The sequence below is a fragment of the Schistocerca cancellata genome, chromosome 5 (genome assembly GCF_023864275.1).
Source record: "Schistocerca cancellata isolate TAMUIC-IGC-003103 chromosome 5, iqSchCanc2.1, whole genome shotgun sequence".
NCBI classification, from domain to species: domain Eukaryota; kingdom Metazoa; phylum Arthropoda; class Insecta; order Orthoptera; family Acrididae; genus Schistocerca; species Schistocerca cancellata.
Window position 1 is genome coordinate 155,251,500 of NC_064630.1, and position 11,017 is coordinate 155,262,516.

At 43.8% G+C, this 11,017-nt stretch overlaps 1 non-coding gene across 1 annotated transcript; it reads right to left on the reverse strand.

Moving 5' to 3' along the window:
- Positions 1–7,783: 7,783 nt before the first annotated feature.
- Trnas-uga (transfer RNA serine (anticodon UGA)) lies at positions 7,784–7,865 on the reverse strand. The gene has a single exon. It is a non-coding gene; the product is annotated as a tRNA-Ser (tRNA).
- Between the last annotated feature and the right edge of the window lie 3,152 nt (positions 7,866–11,017).

Here is an 11,017-nt window from a genome sequence, read left to right on the forward strand (position 1 = left end):
TGTGACTATCAAGTCGGTCCGGGTGAATGTACGGCCCAATAAAACAGTCTCCGACTATGCCAGTCCCCACGTTTTGGGCAAATTTAAGTTGTGGCGCATGCGTATGGGTAGCATGTGGGTTCACATTCTAATAATACCACCACTTGTAAAGTAGGTTAGAAATCAGATTAATAATGTTGCTCACGCAGCATATGTTCGCTTTATCGGGCAACAACAAAGTTATTGACTGTGGATGGCTCTGCCGGCCGGAGTGGCCGTGCGGTTCTAGGCGCTGCAGTCTGGAGCCGAGCGACCGCTACGGTCGCAGGTTCGAATCCTGCCTCGGGCATTGATGTGTGTGATGTCCTTAGGTTAGTTAGGTTTAAGTAGTTCTATGTTATAGGCGACTGATGACCTCAGAGGTTAAGTCGCATAGTGCTCAGAGCCATTTGACTGTGGATGGTATCGTCAGAATGGAAATAATGAAGTCACTGTAAAAAGGTTATTAATATTGGGACTTATCATGAATGGATTCCCACGTAGATTTCGTCGAAGTTGTTATGGCTCATCTTGTTGATTCTAGGGTGATTCCACTTTGACTGCTAGAAGGTCCAGATCTGTATTTTAGCAATATTTGAAGACCTAACAAATGCGTTTTTCAGGAAATTCTTAATGATCAAACAATCACAGATCAGAACAATGGTATGGTAGAAATAATTTTTGACTTGGTGTTCACGATCCACATTTTTATTAAACTTCTTGTAAATTCACATATACTTCTTAACTGTCACATCATCAAGAAAACAGTTTTGTATCAATCTTCATATATTTAATTTCCACTTTAACCAAACACAAGACTTGACTGTTCTTTTACAAAGTGAAATAACAACTTAACTTCTGCAAAGTGAAACAAAGACAGCTCTGCGCGCATTCGCGCCAAAACGGTTACAAGTAAGCCAAAGATTATGACAGTCTCACAGAAATGAATACACACAAGATCCATATCACTGTAATATATCGATATATCGGAGTACCTATACATTAATAAAACCAAATGTGAATATTGTCACAAAAATATGTCTGTTACTTCGCAGAAAAGTAGTACGATATTACTGGTACCGAGAACTGGGGTTGGAGTATCGTAATGGCCACGTAAATAAAGAACCGTTACAACATCCACCCAAGTATGCAGGTTGTGTTCATAAAAGCCTCGAGTGAGAACGCAGCCTCGTCGCTGAAGAGGACATTCGCTGTGAAGCTTCGGTCTGCTGCGCATTCCTGCAGAAACCATCGTGTGTATCCTGTGTGCTGGTTACAATGCCTGGAGGCGTTGGAAATGAAGCATATGCGCCAGACGGAGGGTTGGAGGATATTAGGGACGTGGGATATATCTCGTAGACGTGTTGACATAGCACACTACACCCTTTCGGGAACGCTTTCTTACGCCTCAATTGTCGTTGTTTGTCGGCGACCAGCATCCGGCTTGGGCACACGGAAAGAACCGGTTTCGCACAATCGGTGATGCAGGGTGCCGAATAATGTATGGAACGGCACTTTTCTATCGGGATATTTCGCACGATACAATCGCACGGCTTCTCGTCCACTGCAGCTGGCCGCGCCATAAATCAAATTCATCTCAGCCATTTCGCGGTACGTGTAGCTAGCTAGCCTTGTCACTCCCAACGCTATCATGGCGTGAATGGTGATGGTCTCCGTGCGCACCGCCCGTGTTTGTGTAGCAACGCCCTCCCGTGATCGTGGCGCCCTCTCATGACGATTGCAACCTCCAGTTCCTATGTGATTATTGACCGTTGCTGTACGCCCGATGTGCCATGTCAGTTTGTAAACTCCTGTTTGAATCACCCTGAGTAATTCGTGATCCAGATGATGCATGGCGTGGGGAACACTACCGTCATCCTGTTCTGTTCCATACGCATAATGAGCAAAGGAAAGATGACTGTCTCTGTGCCTCAGAACTCGTCCTAATCTCTCTTATCTTATTCTCACGATCTCGTCGCGATATACAAGAATTTGCAGAAACGTTGACACAGAATTAGAGGTGTTGTAGAGCGTGTGTTGATGAACAAATCGAGTCCGAAAGCGTCATCCAACGCCGTGTCGAAGATTTTGTCGCCTGTGCCTGCAATTAGGCGACCCCTTGGGCAGTAAGCGAGACTTTTTACGCTGACGGCTCTTCTCGCAATGTTCATCGCTATTCAGTGATCGTGACTGATTGCCACGAGCCCAGAGGACAAGATGGAGCTAGCTGCTGCGGACACAGGTCCTGTCTCCTATGGATGCGATGTTCTGTTGGTGCATGACGGTTTCGGACACAGGTTTCCATCTACAGTTTATTTTTGTCCTGGATCCTTCAAAGTGCCGACCGGGGTGGCCGAGCGGTTCTAGGCGCTACAGTCTGGAAACGCGCGACCGCTACGGTCGCAGGTTCGAATCCTGCCTCGGGCACGGATGTGTGTGATGTTCTTAGGTTAGTTAGGTTTAAGTAGTTCTAAGTTCTAGGGGACTGATGACCTCAGAAGTTAAGTCCCTTAGCCGGCCGCGGTGGTCTAGCGGTTCTAGTCGCTCAGTCCGGAACCGCGCGACTGCTACGGTCGCAGGTTCGAATCCTGCCTCTGGCATGGATGTGTGTGATGTCTTTAGGTTAGTTAGGTTTAAGTAGTTCTAAGTTCTAGGGGACTGATGACCACAGATGTTAAGTCCCTTAGTGCTCAGAGCCATTTGTGATCCTTCTAAAATATCCTATGTTTTTTGGTATACAGGAGAAAAATAAACTGCGGATGGAAAACTGTGTCCGAAACCGTCATCCACAAAGGCAACAGAGCATCGCATTCGTAGGAGATAAGACCTGTCTCCACAGCAGCTAGCTCAATCTTATCCTCTGACGCTCGTGGCAAACACTCACGATCTCTGAATAATAAACAACATTGCAAGACGTTCTGCCTACGGTCCGTCAGCCTGCAAACTCACGTTTGCTGCCGAAGAGTTACCTACTGGCAGGCATCGCCGCCTGTAACTTCGACGCTCTGTAGCGTTGTTGGATGACGTCTCCAGACACGGGTCGCTGTCCTCGATTAGTCCCTCAGATCACCCTCTAAAACCTTTCCGAAGTATGTCGCAACACTTCTGGAACGTCCTGCGTACGATGGTGGCGTAATGGTTCTCTAAATTCAGACACCAAAGTTTCGAGAGAACTACGACGCCTTTTCTTCCAAAGATTACCATTTACGTTTCCCGAACAGATCTTTTATACTTTCATGCATCTACCGTCAGCTACAATCCAAGCAATGCGTCATTGAATTCTTTCGATGGCTGTTGTCATGCCTACTTGATAAGGACTCCGAACATTGCAAGAACACTCTAGAATTGCTCGCAGTAGCGTCTTGTTTGCGATCTCCTTTATAAGTGCAGTGTACTTCCCCAGAACAGTCCCCACAGATCATTCTTTCACATTTCCTGACACTTAACTGAAGTGGTCCCATTTCATATCGATTCCTAGTATTGTCCCTAAGTAATTACATTGTGTAACGCGCTCAATACGTTCACCAGTAATCTTGTAATCTTTATGACTGTCGACGACGTCTCAGTTCCTCTTTCGCTAACTTCGGGCACAGCTGATGCTACTACAGTTTGTGCGGAACATAGCTCCAATTTTAGCCACCAGGTGCAAATGTTGCGCTGTGAATGCAATAATAGAGTTGTCCAGAAAGTAATGCACCGTATTGTTTTTCCTCAACACTTCTTCATTGAACATAATGAGAATTACACACACGAATGAATGGTATTTTATTTACACATCCTATTTTTCTACGTAATCTCCTCCCGTTCTATGGCCTTCCTCCAGCGCGAAACAAGGGCGTTTAAGCCCTTTAGGTACCAGTCCTTGTCCTAGGGGCGGAGCCAGTGCTTCACTGTGTAAATCTCCTCCTCATCGTCCTCAAAATGTATTCCATGAATGGCATCCTTTAATGGTCCAAATCAGGATAAAAGTTCTTTCTGTGCGTTTTGCGATGCAGCGGGCCATATCTCCCACACATTTTGAATATCCAAGAGTGTGAATAATTGCATCCACACTTCCTTTGCTGATTGACAGATGCAGTGACAACTACCGAGTCGTAATGCGTCTGTCCTCGCGAATGACAACATCAGCTCGCTGTAACACGTCAGGTGTGACAGCCGTGGATGGTCTCAACGACCGCTGCAAATCGTGGTGCTCCGCCGAACCGCCTTCTGATGACCTCACCTTCTGTGTCCAGCTACTAACTGTACTTGTGTCGACAGCAGATGCTCCATAGACTGTGCACAAGCTTTTATGAACATTCCCCAGTTTCTTTCTATGCAGTGAGAAATTCAATGACGGCACGTTGCCTGTAAAGTTCGTCACATACAGACGCCATTTCGAAACTGTCCTGCAGCCACGCTATCTGTCGGAAGTGACGGAAACTTGACGCGCTCACTGAGGAGACTTCAAATAATACATATGTAACGTTTTGAATTCGAAGCATTGTTTTCCGCTGAGAAAAAAAAGAGATGCGTTACTTTCTGGGCAACTAACGCATATAAATATTTCCGTACGTAATGGATTAGGAACGGGAAGCGAGCAGAAAGATCTTTGAGGGTGGAATACACTCAGGGGGTCTGTCGGGTGTGCAGTGACGTCTACACGTTATCAAGACCACCTCATACAGGATGTGGCCTGCCCTGGAAGAGCGCAAATGTTTGGCAACCACTGTTTTCATGCATTTTGGGCTAGGCCCTCACGTCACTCGCTCAGTGAAAGACGTGCTTAATACAACCATCCCCGAGCGTGTTATCTCCAGAGACTTTTCCAGATGCATGGCCTGCAATTCATGTGACTTTGACTCTGGGGAAACGTTTGGTCTCTACCCGACCTGAAGGCCAGTCTATAGGAATACTTTGCTCATGTTCCACCAGAACTGCTGCGAGTATCTGTTGATCACATTGTCTTACGGAAACAGCATCTCGTCTACGTCTCTAGCGCTCATATTGAACAAATTATGTAAGCGACAATTAATAATAAAATCAGCATTAAATCTTTCCCACTTGTTTGGCCATTTCTGCTCACGTCCTATATCTAATCCATTACACGTGGGAACATTAGTATACGTCTTTCTTGCATTCGCAGTGTCAATTTTGCACATGGCGAAAAAAAATTGGAACCAATGTTTTTCCAGTGTAAATTGGTTCCGCAATAATGCTTTAGAACATGTCCCAAATTTCATTGCATACGATAATTACAGCGCACGCTGGACCTCTGTGATAGATTCACTGTATTTATGACCACCAGATAACTCTACGGGAGCTAAACGTCAACGAGTAGCCCTAGCTGGATATGTCATAGCTGAAGAAACTTGTTTATACTGTCTTGCTCGCCGAATTGAGGCCATTATCTTGGCTAGAGGCTGTGTCAGACGGATTCTTGGGGGAGGGGGGGGGGGGGGCGACTAATTCTTTTACCAGTGTGCTTAAATTTCATTGTGGTCTGCAAAGTACAGATGTAGGTGTACGTATGACCAGGAGTCTTGCCTTTGCACAATCCCAACACTTAACAGCGTAGAATTTCTTTATTGTTATTATTATTGTTATTATTATTATTATTATTATTATTATTATTATATTTTGATTAGATATCGGAACTGGTCAGTAATGAATGTTGTATCGAATTTTTTGCACTATGCAGGAAGCATTTCGTACAGGGCTGGTCGTATTTTTCCTCAATATGATGTGAAGTGTGTTTTCGACCACCATCTAATATCAGCGTCCTTGGATGATCTTGGATGGCGTAAAGCAGGTGTCTATGCTATTCCTTGCAGTTGTGGCATGTCATATATTGTCCTTGCAGTTGTGGCATGTCATATATTGTCCTTGCAGTTGTGGCATGTCATATATTGTCCTTGCAGTTGTGGCATGTCATATATTGGCCAAGCTATCAGGTGTGTAGAGTACAAGTGACCGAACAAAAGCGACACACACAGGTGTAACAGCCGAGCAAATCCGCCATTGCAGAACATTGTCTTGGCACCCGTCACCCTACTGAATATAACAACACAGGTCTTCTGGCATAAACTTCCAGCCGTTGGGATAGAGTTATCAAGGAAGCTGTTGAAATTAAATTAGCAAGTAACCTTATAAATAGAGATCGTAGTTTTTGTTTAAGTTCTGTATGGAATCCTGCTCTCTCTCCCTAGTCACAAACAGAGGGACAGAGTTAATGCTACCTCACGCTTGATTATTAATTTCACTATCGATAACTTCTGACGTCGGTTATCTTTAGTTTGTGATGGCACTAGTGATTGCAATGTGTGTGTTATCTTTCCGGAGATTCACTGAAAACCGAGATTTTAAATTCTCTTGCACCGCACTTGCTTGGTGCAGTTTTGCCTTGAAAATGGCATGTTGTGCTCCTGTCGAAATATCGACGGTTGTCGACCAAGCCGCTCTGTGTTTTCCTGCAAATTATTTGATCAATGTATACGCCGGGAGAAACTTGGATCTCACAATGTTGTATCGCTTTGTTCAGGTTATCCACGTTGATTTACGGATGGATCAACTGTCCTTGGAGGTAAGACACAAAAAAAAAAAAAAAAAAAAAAAAGATTATCGATCACGACGTTGCGCGTCGGTGAACTTCCGATTCGCCCCTGGGCGGGGGCTGTCTGTTGGTAAGGAGGTGGGAGGTTAGCGGCGCGAGCGTGGGCGTCGCCTTTGATGTGCCGCCGGTGCTCGTGGCGGGGCTTAATTGTGCCGCGACTGGTCACCGGCGCTGGCCGGGAAGCCGCCGGCCGCTGACCCTTCGCTGTCCGTGACGCACGATCACCAAGCCGCCCTGCGAGGCACACTAAATTTCGGCAGCGGCCGCTGTTTGCTTTCCTATATGCAGCAGCCCTTCGTACGGTCGACTGAAATCTCCGACGAGTTATGCGCTCAGACGTCCTCAAATAATTCACTACCAGTATTCTAGTAAGGCAAAGGAACTCTTTGCATGCTCCTGTTAGCTATGACCTTGCATATAAAGAATGACTTCTAGGGGTACCAAGGATTTTATTTTAAATCAGTACCTTATTATAATCCTGGTTACTTTCGAACGTGTCTCTGTTCTCGACCACACAATGAATGTGCATACAACATCCACGTACAACATCGACGTAAGAAGCAGAAATCGTATGCAGTTTTCATTTAGGGTTACATTGGTCCTCAACGTACACGACCTCGGAGAGGTATCCTCGAAGCACTCATACACAATTCTTTGCGGTTCAGACACGTGTAAAAGTGTGACCGTACGTCTATTAGTTGCTGCTAACTCTCTCTCTCTCTCTCTCTCACACACACACACACACACACACACACACACACACAGAGAGAGAGAGAGAGAGAGAGAGATTGATTATGCTGAAGGGAAGCTAGGGATGTATCCTGCCAGCAAGATTCCATGCTACCAATTATTTTGGGCAAAGTTCGCAGAGCGTGGCGTAATGTGGGGAGAATAATTAAGTGACGCAGGAAACAAAGAAAAGCAATACGAAGATTACTAACAATAATTGACGTACACAAAAATTCACCAGGAGTAGAGAATTGTTTTCCCTTCCAATTTCTTTTCATCAGTTGCTTCACAGTGAGCTAGTGTTTCTCAAACCTTAGGCAACGTTACGTATCGTGGCTTTACACGTAGAAGGTCCATTTTGCATATGGGTGCCTTTGCCTATCTCTATGCTTGAGAGGAATGATATCATCGTGTTCGCTTGACTTATTTACTGATTAAAATTTTCGCTGCGGACAGGATTCGAACCTGTGCGGGTACAACCCATTGGATTTCAAGTCCAACTCCTTAACCACTCGGACACCGCAGCTGACAGAGGGAAACGACTTGATTACGGTATCTATGAAACAGGTCTCGCCGCCAACCATCACTCTGGTTCACTTGGCAGCAATAGTAGAAGATAAATTAATCTGTGTTGTTGACATTTAATCCTCCTGCTACGAGAATTTTATTTTAATTTATTTTTTTCTGAGTACCACTATGGTCATAAAGACCCCAAGCAATTTACACGAGATATATTGGCAGTATTTTAGTGGACTAACATAAAAACATATATTGCAGCTGATCAGCGTGATAGTCATCATTCTGTTTTCGTAGACGTTATATTCAAAAAGCAAAAAGGAATTTATATTGTGATCATATTGATCCCAGTAGCATTCAGTGCAAAATCCCGACTAAATTTAATATACTGTAAATTTAAAACTGAATAAAATAGCGTTGGATGCATTTGACTCAGAAGGAGAAAGTGATTTTTTTAAAAAAATAATAGCTTTGAAGACAACGGGCTAACGGGATTATATTGACCCAATGGTACTAGGAAGGGTATAACAGCTGGGGCAAGAAACCCTGACAGTAGGTACAGAAATAAGCAAGAAAAAATATTTTCATTGTTGCATTTCATATAACGGCTGTTCAACGTAACGATCATCATGCCGTTTTCATAAATGTTACGTTCAAGAACAAACAAACAATTAAAATTGCTGTCATATTGACCCCAGTGATACCAAGTGCAAAAACCACGAATAATGGTTCAAATGGCTCTGAGCACTATGGGACTCAACTGCTGAGGTTATTAGTCCCCTAGAACTTAGAACTAGTTAAACCTAACTAACCTAAGGACATCACAAACATCCATGCCCGAGGCAGGATTCGAACCTGAGACCGTAGCGGTCTTGCGGTTCCAGACTACAGCGCCTTTAACCGCACGGCCACTTCGGCCGGCAAACCACGTATAAATTTCAATGTGTTGTAAATATAAAAATGAATAAAACATCATTGGATACAACTGACTCAGAGGTAGAATGTCACATATTTTGAAAATAATAGTTTTGAAAACAAGGGAGTTTTGTCGGATGATCAGGCACAGTCTTAGAAGGTTCTGAGGGTGTTACAGGGGACGGTGTGCTGAGGAATAATTGTTAAGAAAAAAATTCGATACGTTGCGCCGTTTCCGAGTTATTTAGCACAGGAGTTAGGCAATCAGAGCATTGTGCGTGGAAATTCAAGCAATTGCACGTGCTAACATACGGTAATGCACAGACATCTGTGGGTCCCTGAGTTACCACTTGTTTAATTCATTATCAGTTAAAACGTGCCTTTTTCGAAAGCGATAAATGTAAGCTATGTAACCAAAAGTTACTTTTTTCGGTTTGAGGAAACGAAGAACAGTTTGGCGACACTGTCTTTGGCACGCTGCTTGAATTTGCGCTCCGTACGACCTGACCGGCTGTAACACAAGCTTTTCAGACTGTTTCTCAAAACCCTCTATATTTCCAATGTACTTGTGGGGTCGTATTGAAGAAAGGGTAAAGAAATTAATAAATGGGCACGATATTTTTTGTAGGTTAGCTTGCGGCCGCCCTCCAAGCCTGAAATCTCTGTCATGGTGACATATTAATCTCTCCATCTATCGCGTAGCCCAATGTTTACGTTAGGTTGGAAGATGATAATTTGGTTGCGAGATAGCGAATGTGGACGCCAAATAAATATTATAGCATTAACAGGCTGATCCGTAGCGCAGTCTAATGTTTACGTTCATGCAATATTTAACACATTTTTCCACATTTAACTCATTTTTTTGTCATTAAAACCAAAGCTTCAAGCTAATTCGGAAAACCGGTATTAAGTAATGGACAAATCTCCTACGCGTATTTTGACGCATATCTTTACATTTATCGTAGCTGAACTACGAAAGCTGCAAGAGGCTCCATTAAGTAGCTTTTACCCAGCTTGTCATTTGGTGTTAACTGAGTCGCAGGTAACACACACTGTCCAGCGTTCTAATAATGACGCTTTCTACAACCAATATATTTCGGATACGTTTCTGTACGTTTAAGCGTCATAGTGACGTAGAGAAGTAAAAGCGACCGAATTTTCTGTGCGAAGAGATACCACAAACCACTGAACTGAGTCAGATTGCTCGCAGATTTCGTTACCTTTCCAAACAACGGAGAATACACAATCCGCTCAAGAGATGTCGGGAAAAAAATCGCTTAGTGGATGTCATCTGGTTCAGTGTTATGGTTACCAGAGTGATCCAACAGTCTGCCGTCGGGGAGTAAGACGTAATTTTGTCTACGATTTTGGAATGTTTTCGAGTATTCAGCCGAGTAGCGTCGTTCCGGTGGAGTGATATTTCGGCAAGCTGACATATTGCCATCTTCAAGCGACCATTATGAGTGGTTTGTTTTGCTGCTGCAGTGAGATCGTGCTGGGATGTATTTACCCAGAATTTGGAGGATGCTAACCGCTTGGTTGTTCCCCCAGTCTTCCGGCTGTTTTCTTTGGATAGTTTCATATGGTTGTCATTTCGATCCTCTTCTTTTGATGTCGTGCAGGTATTACTTTCTTGATAACACGCTAGAAGGATAGCAAGTCAGGCCAGCGATTACTGGGGTGTTGCACCTTAGTGACCGAATACGTCTGTTGTGCGAGCTTTCCGCCTTAGCGAAGACAGTACCGTGACATCTCGGTAGCCTCCCTGAAGACACGAAAAGCCCGCCATTTGGTGTACTAGACCCATCGGGAAATCTGAGGAAGATCTAGAACCAGATATTCATCATTTGGATTTGCAGGTCCTTGTGTTTACCATGTTTGCAGTTAAAATTGTTGGATGTAAGATCCGACAGTTCTGCTAAACACCGTTTTTTCCAAGTTCCCAAACATGTTTCAGCAATCCTGTGCCATCATAAGTGGGTTTCTGTTTCATTTAATCTGTAATGTGAACATTTTTACAAAGTTATGTGGAATTTAGTTCAAACAAACATATGTTTCTTTTTGTTAATACCTTTACACTCGGTTTGCATGGTTTTTCAGGATCACTTGTGCATTATTCATTACAGGGAGCTTGTCATCTGCAATCAAACGACGTTAATGAGAAATTCTGTTAGGAGTTAACATATCATTTTATGCTTTAAACGTAATTTAGTTTGTCGCGATATTTCGCATCTATATTCGTTTCTA